Raw genomic sequence first — 11789 nt, forward strand, 5'->3', positions numbered from 1 at the left:
CATTTGTGTTTTTATCATTGAGGTAAAAGTCAAATAACATAAAATCCACATTTTGAAGCATTATAAAGTGTACAATTCAGTAGTATTTCATACATTCACAATGATGTGCAACTGGGACTCCTATCTAGGCCCAGAGCATTTTCATCACCCAGAAAACAAACTGTATACCCAATAAACAGTTATTTCCCCTTCACGCATCCCCTTGGCCCTAGCAAACTGACATTGTGTTTGCATCATTCTACAGACAATTAGGTAATAATAATAAAAAAGAAGACATATAAGACTATACCTTCAACCAGGGGTTTTTCCATACTTTACACATGTCTTCTTAGTTCTTAAATTGAAATTCTCTGATGTGTAAAGTACAGACAACTTCAGGTTTGCCCTTTAACTGAATGTATGCAAGAACACCAAGCAGAATGTAGAGAGAATTTCAAAGAACACCTCAACACCCTACCTCCCAAATGACAGCATTACATGCTCCATGGATCAGCTCCCATGTGAAGCAAGCATAAGCAATGAAAATTATTTATAAGGCAACCACTTAAATTACCTAGGAAATGTCCTGAAGACACATGGCAAATAAGGACACACTAATGAAAGCAAATGTAGTAAAATCAGTGTGGCATTGAAACCAAGACCTGCTTTGTCCCCACCCTCCTTACTCAGACAGAGTGACTCCACTGCAAGTATGTTCTGAAAGAACACCGAGCTTCCACTCCCCACAGCTCCCACTTGAGTGTTACGGTATTTTCTTAAAAGGGTCAGGACATGTGAATTTCTCTCTCTCTCTCTCTCTCTCTCTCTCTCACACACACACACACACACACACACACACACACACACACACACACACACACACACGCATGCACATACTCTGCCGCAGCTATGTGTTACAGAGGCTAAACTCAAGACAAGTGTGGCCAAGAAGGTTCTCTTCTTGCCCAGCCCCACTCATAGTGCACAAGTTTTATTAAGGTGCAGCACACTGAGAATACCGAATCCCAAAGGGTAAGTGCCCAGCTCGTTCATAAGATGGGCTGCCGGGATGGAGGCAGCAAACTAAAAATGGGTGCTACTGCCTTACTCCTAAAGCAGGGGTGTCACTCAGAGGGAACTGTAGCACTGTCACTACCCCCAGGCCTGGGAGCAGATGTCCAGAGATAGGGGGACTCAGGACATAGAACAGAGAGCTCCAAAGCTATCCCCAAAGGAACGCATTTCACCACAACAGACTGGGGGAAATTCAAACCTTGTATGTGGTATCTAGACTAATCAAATTCATAGAAACAGAAAATAGAAAGATGATTGCCAAAGGCTGGAAAACAGGCAGATAGACAGTTTTTTAACTTCCAGTTTTACAAGATGAAAATGTTCTGGAGATTTGTTGTGCAATGTGAATATACTTAACACCACTGAACTGAATATTTAGGAATAATTAAGATGGTAAATTTTATGTTGTGTTATTTTACAACATTTTATTAAAAAGTAAGCAGTACTCTAATAATTCCTGATTACACTGGATTTCTCTCTGTAGTTTTTTTCTAGCATTCCTTTCACTAGTGTTTGCTCTGCTGCTGCTCTTTTGAGATGTTTTCTCCACAGGAAATGGAAATGGTTGTCCAGAGCTCTGGAGAAAATGGTACTGTGGTGTTTACTGCAGGGTCTGTGGTCAGTAGTAACATGTCAGAAGAGCGAGCCAATGTGATTGCGTCAGCCTTGCCCAGATTCCACAAAAGGTTAGATAAAGGCCCTTAATAGTGTACAGCTACCTAATGAGTCTGTTCAACTCTGTAAAGGGCCTGCTTACAGAAATTTCCTGCATGACACCTAGCCTTTATGATAGCTCCAATTTATCTCAGGTATGAGTTCAAACTGATACACTTATGGCAGGTGCTAAAGTAGTGCAGCAGGTGTTTCTGACAATAACTTTGGCATTAACATTGTGATGACCAAAAATATATATTTTAGAGTTGCGATGTGAAGTTTTGCTACTATAATGGTATTGTAGGCAGGTACGGATACCACCGAATTCTATGCTATCACTTGCCTCGTTCCCCTGCAGGATTGCTGAGGGTTGCGTACACACTACGGATGTTCTCAGAAAGCTGTTAAACTGTAACAGTAATTGTACTAGCACAATAATGTGAAGCAAAATTGAAGAAAGTCTGAATGCATCATGCAGTTTGCAATTGCCGTAAAATCCCAGCCTCTCTTATTTCCCCTAAATTTTAGGATAGGCCTAGTCAGTGTGCTTTTCAGGGTGCTACTCAGAGAAAGGATGGCCAGAGCTCACCAAGCTGCCTCCAGGTACCCAAGCAGCCATGGTGATTTCGAGAAGGAAATATCAGCCTGGCCTGGTGACTGGGCCCTGCCAGCATAATTCAAGCAGGTAAATAAGAGAGGGTGAACCCTGTGCATGACAGAATCTGGCCACAAATGGACTCTGCTTCTAACCTGTCAGATTAACCTCTCCTCCTGAGTGAGGAGGGAGAAGGGAACGTAAGGAGTCAAGCAGGAGGAGGCCTGGCATGGAAGAGTTTCAGATGCTTCCTTCCCCATAAAATGTAGTAGTGATATTTTTCTAGTATATGAATCACACCTCTGATCTTTAGTATTTGTGAACTACTTTTTAATTTCCTATCTAATACAGTCTTCTAATCACCTATGCTAATTTTTGCTGAGAACCTAAAGTTACATAACAAAGAAAAGTTAATTGAAATAAATTATAATTTGGTTTATGAGGATTGCTTGGAAATCCAAAACTGGTAACATTTTTGGTACTAGTTCTATAAGCCTTATTAATCATTGCTTCAATGTTCTGTGCTACGTTCTGAATGCTAATGGTCAATTGAATAAGATTCAGCATCACAATTTTGGAATTTTTTCAACATCTATTTCTTTATTTCTAAATTACCAATAGGTTCTTCTTTACTAAAGTCAAATAATTTTCAAACCTAGCAATAATAATACACTAGGTTCATGTTAAAAATTCTGAATTAAAATTTTTCTTCAAAGTAGTGCTTCACAATTTATATTTTTAAAAATGTCATATTTACTGCTTAATCAGAATTAATTATTAACACAGATAGCACTGATGGGAGGCAATAAGTTCCCAGCCCAGGGAAAATTACCTTTGAAACCGAAATCAGTCAAAGGGAAAAATAAAGTGGAAAAAAATCGTTTATTGCTTATAAGCGGTCATCCACTTTTGCTTGTCCATGTCTCTCATGACCAGCTGTGAAAAGGTACTCCACCCAACTTCTCTGTTCCAGATATGCCCTCAATCCCTCTTGTAAGTGCATAGCATGTGTATTCCACAGGCACCAGTAGCTGAACGGGTAGGGAGTTCAGAGCAACCATCACGTGGCAGTTAAAGCAAGGGGACGGGTCCAGGCTACTTGGGCTGCAGAAGAAAATAAACGTAAGGGGAATAAGATACATGTTTTAAGACACCAGGTTAAGCAAGTCTTGTCCATCAGGTAGAATGCATGCAAGAGAGTGGTCCTGTGATAGAACTGTGGCAGCAATGGGATCTCAACCTGTTCTAGTATAACAGACTTTCACCCCCCTTTCTGTGGGACTTACAGATGGGTCAATATATAGGGCTAAGGGAAGTATATGCATTGGCCATAAAGATAAACCAAAACTTCCCCATAAGATGCTCTTACCTCCTGGATGTTTTGGATATACTACCATAATCTTTGGCGGCCACTCTTCTATTACTCCAGGAACACACAGGAGGACAGCTTCCAGGCCTTTTCTCCAAGGTGTCAGAAGGGTGAGACCAGCGCTGGTCCATGTGTCAAAATGTCCAGGCCCATGTCCACTAAACAGAGTCTCTAGGGTTTAACACAGTTGGGGCTGGCAGCAGAATGTTGCTCTCCTGGCCACATCCTGGTTTCAGTGACTCCTCTTTGGTTTGCAATTTCCATTGTATGGGTCAGGCAGCAATGTGTGTAAGCATGTCCACAGGGCTCAAGGCTTCTTTTAGGGGCTTCTCATTCAAAAGCCATAGCACTGTCCATAAGTGAATTGACCAGCCCCGTTGACTTGGTGTCTGATTTCAGGACAGATTTCAACAAACCATTGTACCACTCTATCATGCCTGCCCTGGTAGGGTTATATGGTACATGAAACTTCTACTTTATTCCTAATGGCGGCTCCCATTCTTGTAATGCATGTCCAATAAAATGGGTGCCTTGATCACTCTCAATCACCTCCAGCCAGCCATAGGCTGCAAAGAAGTGCTCTCAGCCCCTTGTGGTAATTTGCTGACCAGCACAACATGCAGAAAAAGCAACCGACAGACCAGTAGCTGTGTCCACACCAGTCATGGCATACCAATATCCTTCTTATATGGGCAGAGGCCCAATATAGTCTATCTTCTGCCTGACAAGGAGCATTAACTCCTTGACTATTGTCCCATGTTGCAGTGGCACTCAGTGAAAGTCTCTCTTGGAACACACAAGACACTCCCTCTGGGCTATGCTGATTTCTTCAAAGGTCACCAGCAAGTGCCACTAACAGGTTACAGCCCACATTATCTTTTGACCCACTTGCAACAAATGCTTATGTAGCCATTGGGCTATATCAAAGACAAGCTTTCCTTCTAACCAGTGTACCTGGGTCAGTGTGTCTGCTTCATCATTCCCTGGGCATGTCAAAGGCAAATGGCCAGTCATATGATATATGGTAACAGCCTTAGTCTGGTGAGAGGTCCATAGGTCTTGCCACAACTTTTGCCCCCAAAGGGGGCAAGTTGACCAACCATCCAGTTGGCATGGTACCATGTCTGTAATCACAGGGATAAGCCCTGATAGATGGCCCAGCTGTCAGTGCAGACAACTACAGGGGAGGGTTCCTGGGTGATTATGAGCCATACGGCCCACAGCTGAGCCTGCTAAAGTGTGAGTGGCCTCACTATGGGCTATCCTATGTGGGGGGCAAGAACAGTCACTAGGGACCCAAAGAAAGATTGGGGAGCCGTATGGAGCAGCAGATTTCTCATTCCTATGGATAACAACTCCTCATCAGGGCCCTGCATGTCCATATTATAACTGATATTTTTCTGCCCATCTCCTGTAACACCTGCTGGAGCTCTGCATACATTTCTAGCTAGTGAGTAAATATGGCAAATCACCCTGATTAGGCCATTCTGCCCTGATGGCTGCTGTCAGCCAATCCAAAAGTGCCTGTTTCCCTGAGGTGTGATGAGCACTTTGCAACTGCAGCCGGAGGGAAGGGTGATTTGTCAGGGAAGTCAGTCTACCCATTTCAGAACCGAACAGATCAATGTTTTAAATCCCCATATCCCAGAGATGCAAAATCCATGTAGACAGAGGTCCCAATGGCTTCTAACAATACCAGACGCTCATGTCCACCAGCTCATTGTGGTTATAGGGTTGAGCATGGAGTGCTCCACAACCTAGGGAGGTGGCTGCTGCTCCCCCTGAGGAGCCTGCAGTTGTTGCATTTTTATTTTTTTTCATTACAATCAAGTGGGCTTTTAATTTGGGAGAGGCTGGTGCCTTGGATGCTGGCCTCAGCAACAGCTATGCCCTCAGCCACACCCCCTCATCCTCTCCTGACATCTCCTCTACTATCTCTGGGCCTGAAGGCTCTGCTCCTTTCTACCCCTCACCCATGACCTCCTGCGATACAGTTTCTCCTCCCTCGCTGATAACGTATCTTCCAGGAGTGCAACCTGTCTTCTCAATAACTGTCTCTCTTTCTTAAGGGCAACCCATAGGTCAGCGCTCATATCCTCCAAGCAATGCCGAAGTGTGTCTCTCTCCTTGATAACCCTTTCTGCTATCTTGAGAGACAAACATCCCACAATCCTGGACACTCAGGGCCTCTAAGCAATCTTGTATGTTACAGAGAGTTAATTCCACAGCTTCCAATGTCTCCAACCTTTCCCAATCCTGGGGAAGGCCCCACCCCTCTAGGACATGCTTTACCCTAGACCAATTCCCCTCTAGGAGCTACCTAATTGGATACCCCTTAGATAGGGGGCTCCCAGGTGAAGCAGCACCCTCCACCTCTGCAGCCACTGGGGTCTCCCACCATCCACCATGTGTGGTTCTGTATATTTTTCCACCATCACTAGCAGCATCCCAGCTAGGGTCATATCCAGGAAGCCAGATTTTGGGTTCAGAGTTCCTGCCAACTACCACCAGATGTAACTCCAGGGGAAAATATTTTCCCAACCTGGGGCAAAATGCCTTTGAAACTGAAATCAGTCAGAGGAAAAAATACAGTGAGAGAAACTCATATATTGCTTACAAGCAGTCGCCCACTGTTGTTCACCCATGTCTCTCATGACCCAGCTGCCAAAAACGGACACCAACCAAACTCTGCGGTTCAGATATGCCCTTACTCACTCTTGTAATTACACTTTGATATGGAGATAGACTACTTCTCTCCACCTCTTGGAAACAACTACTGATATGGAGATGTACTAAGGCCAGGTGAGAGATTCTAGAAATATTACAATTTTACCCACATATGGTAGTAAGAATAGTTGAAATGACTACTGAGCAATCGAAGCTAGTGTCTCTGGCATTATGGACATTCAGATAATGGGAGAAGTAGCACATGGCATTCTTTTCTAAAGGGAACAGAAGAGAGTTGGACATCTGAGTCTGAATTTTGGGAGAGATGTCTGAGCTGAAAATAAAAATCTGGAAATGTCATTGTAGGAATCAAGGGCAGGCCACCCCAAGATATGCCACTCTGGCAAGCTGATTATTTTGAGCTGAAAACCATCAAGGCCCAAAAGACACAAAGATACTTGGACTCCCAGCCCCACAACTGCATATCAAGAATTTATAGAGAGTAATTGTCCCAGGAGGAGAGCCATCACCATAGACAGCTGCATATAAATGAGGGGTAGTAGAAAGGAAGGAAGGTGAGAAAACTTGATAAAATTTGCATCTGTGTTTTACTGTTTCTGTGTGTTCCATCAAGTATTTTGCTTACCAAACACCTACTCTTTTCATATTCCTGTGAGTCACTCCCCTTTTTCTTTGTGGTGTCAGACTCCCTGCCCCTTTCTCTTGGTTCAGGATAACATATATATACCTCATTCTCCCTATCTTTGGAACCCATGTCTGTGGCTTCCTCCTACATAAGTATTTACACTTTGATTTTTTTCTCCTGTTAATCTGCCTCGTGTCAGTTTGATTCTTAGACCAGCTAAAAGAACCTCAAGGGGTAGAGGAAATTCCTTGCTCCCCAATATCATCATGTAGATGGTATTTAAAACTTAAGACTAATGGGATCACCAATGAAGAGGAACAAGGTCTTAGCCCTGGAGTAACCCAATATTAAGAGGTGAAGGACAAGTGTAGTAGCCAGCAAATGAGACCAGCTTGTCGGTACAAGTCTGACAGTAGCAGGCAGTCAGCAGTCTTCAGTGCCCTGGATGAGAACAGGTGGTTTATGAAAGGGGCTTAGGAAGATCAACTGTGCCAAATTCTACTGATAAGACCTAAGGTGGGAATTCACCATTAGATTTAACAATATGGAGAGTATAAATGTCCTTGCAAAGAGCAGCTTTAGTGAAATTATGGGTCAAAGTTTGAAATGTGTTAGGAAATATTGGAAGATATAGTACATAGTAAATATAGACTGATTTTTTTCAAGACGTGTTCTTGCTAAGTCTTAGAGCAGCATCTAGTGGAGAAAGTGGAGTCAAGATAATTTTTTTGGTGTTCTTTTAAAATAGAGGAAATTAGAGAAAGTTGATTCTGTAAGAAATGAACAGACGAGTGACTGGAATGAATTCCATAAGTGAGAGAAAATAGGATTTAAGGCTCAGGTATAGGGATTCACTTCATTCACGGTACCTGGGACAATAGGTAGGTCAAGTGTGCAGGTTCGGCTACTTATTAAGAGGTGAAGGACAAGCATAGCAGCCGAAAAATGAGACCAGTTGTGGATACAAGTCTCACAGCAGCAGGCAGTCAGCAGTCTTCAGTGTCCTGTATGAGAGAAGGTGGTTTATGAAAGGGGCTTAGGGAGATAAACTGAGCCAAATTCTAGTGATAACACATAAGATGGGATATCACCATTAGATTTAACAATATGGAGGCTATAAATGTCCTTGCGTAGAGCAGTTTTAGTGAAATATGGGGTCAAAGTTTGAAATGTGCTTAAGAAATATTGAAAGATATAGGACATAGTAAATACAGACTGATTTTTTCAAGAAGTGTTCTTGCTATGTCTTAGAGCAGCATGTGGTGCAGAAAGTGGAGTCAAGATGATCTTTTTGTTTCATTTTTTAAATAGAGGAAATTAGAGAAAGTTGATTCTGTAGGAGAAGAACAGACGAGTAACTGGCATAAATTCCTTAAGTGAGAGAAAACAGGATCTAAGGCTCAGGTGTAGGGATTCACTTCATTCAGGGTACCTGGGACAATAGATAGGCAGGTCAAGTGTGCAGGTGCGGCTGCTGGTGAGTAGGGGTGGTGGAAAGTTTCTCCAGAATGCTTCCATTTTCAGTGAAGGAGGTAAGCAATGTCATCAGTGGAGAATGGGGAATGGATAAGGAGATGTTAGGGGGTTGAGGAGAGGAAAACTTGCAAAATAGACATCTAGGACCGTAGGAGGGTGAACAGAGCAGCATAGCACTGTTAGGCAGAAAGACAGGCATAAGTGGGGTGGAGACAGTCTAAAGCCAGTAAAACCCACTAAAAGGGACTCAAAGATTTAAGCAGATAAAATCAGAGAACCAGAAAGGACACGCTGAGTTAAGTAGTTAATTAGTTGATGTTTCAAAGGCCAGGAGTGACTTGGAATGTCTGGATATTCCCCAGGTAAAAAAGAATTCCCCAGATAGAGAGAAGCATCAGAGTGTAGCGCATGTCTTCCTTGTACCAATTAGATCATGCCACTGCAAAAACTACTTAGCCTGCAAAAGAGCCCCAGCTTATTCTTCACCTTAATCTGTATGCTGTTCTTCCTCTTCTTTCAATGCCTTAATCAATTAAGTAACTTTGTAACCAGGACAGGAGATAGACTTCTGAAGTGTAAGTAAACTTATGTGGATAAAAAATGGTGAAATCTGGACCAATACAGTCCCCTAAACAACACTATTCTTAATAAAAAGCTTCAAGGAACAGTGAATCACCTGTATACATCATGCCTTATGCTGACTCCTACCCAAAAAGCCCTATAAAACCCCAAACCCTGAACCCTTAAGGGCACTTCCTCTCTGAGGTTGGCCACATTCCCCTTGCTCCTAGTGTGCCCTATTTTGCCTTAAATAAAGACTTCTTACTGCTCAATTTATTACATTTTGTCTCTGTGCTCTCCCAGTGGCAAATGTCTTTGTCACTTTTCTATTTCATTCTGTTCTCCAGAATTAAGCACACGTTTCCACTCTGTCTCTGTCTACTTCAGAAAAGCAGGGAGGGGCTGCCTAAAGCTCTAATTCGGGCTTGCAAGTTCCCATCACCTGGGTGACACAGACAGGACTGCAGCTGTGCAGTCGTGCTCTTAGTAGCCTGCCTGAAAATCTCCTTTATCTGCCTTTGGAAGATCCCAGAACATAATCTGACTCCATCCAGTTCTCTGAGGCTCCCCAAATCCTGGCATGGTAGGAACTTATTTCCCACACTCTGAAGATTCCAGTGGGCCCTGAATACCAGGTGCCCCTGGCTTTAAGAGTTGGCAAGAGATTTGCCCTATGCTGAGCCAGACTTCAACGAGCTTCCCTTTCCTCCCTCTGTAATTCCTTGCTCTCTGCTGCATGCAAGGCAGCTGCCATTCCCTGCTCTTCTCACTTTCATAAATTCTTTCCACTTGGACTTCCCTGCACCTCCGAACTGAATTCTTTCCCTAAAGTATGATGGTGGGGAAGCATTAGGGGCCCATTGGAACACTATGATTGTGAGTTTGAAGTTAGATCTGTCAGAGTATTAGTATATATTTCATCTAAACATGTTCAACTACATGGTATAGGAAAAGAGTAGGTGGAGATATGGATTTTATCAGGGTTGTGGTACAGTGTCAAAGGATGGTGAAGCAAGAGAGAAACACAGGAGTAAAGGGTATTTGCAAGACAGAGCTTACAGTGATTGACTGTGGTATTTATTAGACTGGATATGACTATGCCAAAGAGATACTGATTCAGAAGTCAACTTCAATAAGAGAGATCGCATCACATTTCTCAGGCCTCTGTCTTTCACTCCACCTTGAGAGTTGTTTAATAAAAATTATTTTAGGATCAGAGAAATTATAGGGTCATGGTTATAAAAATTAAGACCAAAAAATATTGATGGATTATATCATTATATTGGAATCCATTCCACAAGTATGGGTAGAAATTGAAGAGATGGGTCAGAAAACTATTCAATATATTGTATATCAGGAAATAAATTCAGGCATAAGGATGGATCATCATATGAACCACGTCTTTAGTCTGTGTCTGATGTGTACCATATGGATGTGGAGAACAAGATTTTATGTCAACCAATATGATATACTTGCCGGTACTGTGATAAAGTCCAGAATTAGAGAAATTAGGGTTTATGTATTCATGAAGGCAATACAGTTAAATTTTTTCTACCCAAATTCATTCCTTTTTTCTTTTTACATATATTGCATATTTGCTTTTTTCCCACTATTTTCACTCTTTTTAATAAGTATTTATTGAGTATATGCCATAAATATGTCATAAATGAACTCTGAAGTTTATAAAAATAAATCAGTCATTTTCCCTACTCCCATGGAGCTTACAGTCTAGTTGTTCAAATCAGATCTATTCACACAGGTCTAAAAAGCACAGCTACCAAGAGGTTTAAAAAATGGTAATAAGCCATCTGGAAAGAATACAGCAGTTTCTTTAAACATGTACCATATGGCTATTAATGTACAATAGGCCATTAATTCCAGAGCAATGAACACTTACATTCACACAGAGACCTATACACCCACACACAAATGTTATAGTAGCTTTCTTCATCATAGCCAAAAGTTGTAAACAACCTAAATGTCCTTCAACTGGGTGAATGGTTAAACAAACTGGTATATCTGGACCATACGATACTACAGAGCAATAAAAAAATAATGAAGTAGTGACACATGCAACTTGCATTGATCTCAGCAGAATTATGCTGAGTGAAAAAGCGAAACTCCAAAGGTTACAGACCATATGATGCCATTGATATGCCATTCTTTAATTTACAAAATTATAAAGATATAAAAGAGATGAGTGGTATCAGGAGTTAGAGACTGGGGATAAGGGTAGGCAAGGAGTCAGGTGGCTGTCGGTAGCATGAGGAATCCCTGTGAACTAACTATCCTGTATCTTGACTGAAGGGGTGGTCACACAAATCCACACATGATAAAGTTACATTGAACTAAGTATACACATAAAATATAATTGCCTGTTTTTAAAACCAGTAAAATCTGAATAAGGCTGATGGATTTTCTCAGTATCAACTTCTTGGTTGTGATACTGTACTACAGCTAAGGAAGATGTGAACATTGTGGGAAACTGGATAAACGGTACACAGGATCCCTCTGTATTATATTTTAGAACTGTATTCAAATCTACAACCATCTAAAAATTAAGTATTTTTTCTTAATGTTAAGAAATTTCAGAAAAGAAGAGGTTATGTCCACTTAAGGGAGTCAAGGAAAGCTTCAGTGAAGACGCATCATGTGAACTAGATCGTAGATCTTGATATAATCTAGTCACTCTATGTTAATAAAGTTTAACCTTTTTAAAAGGTGAAATGAAAAATTAGAACAACATTCAGAGATAAACTTGACAATAT

The sequence above is a fragment of the Manis javanica genome, chromosome 5 (assembly GCF_040802235.1).
Source record: "Manis javanica isolate MJ-LG chromosome 5, MJ_LKY, whole genome shotgun sequence".
In the NCBI taxonomy this organism is placed as follows: Eukaryota; Metazoa; Chordata; class Mammalia; order Pholidota; family Manidae; genus Manis; species Manis javanica.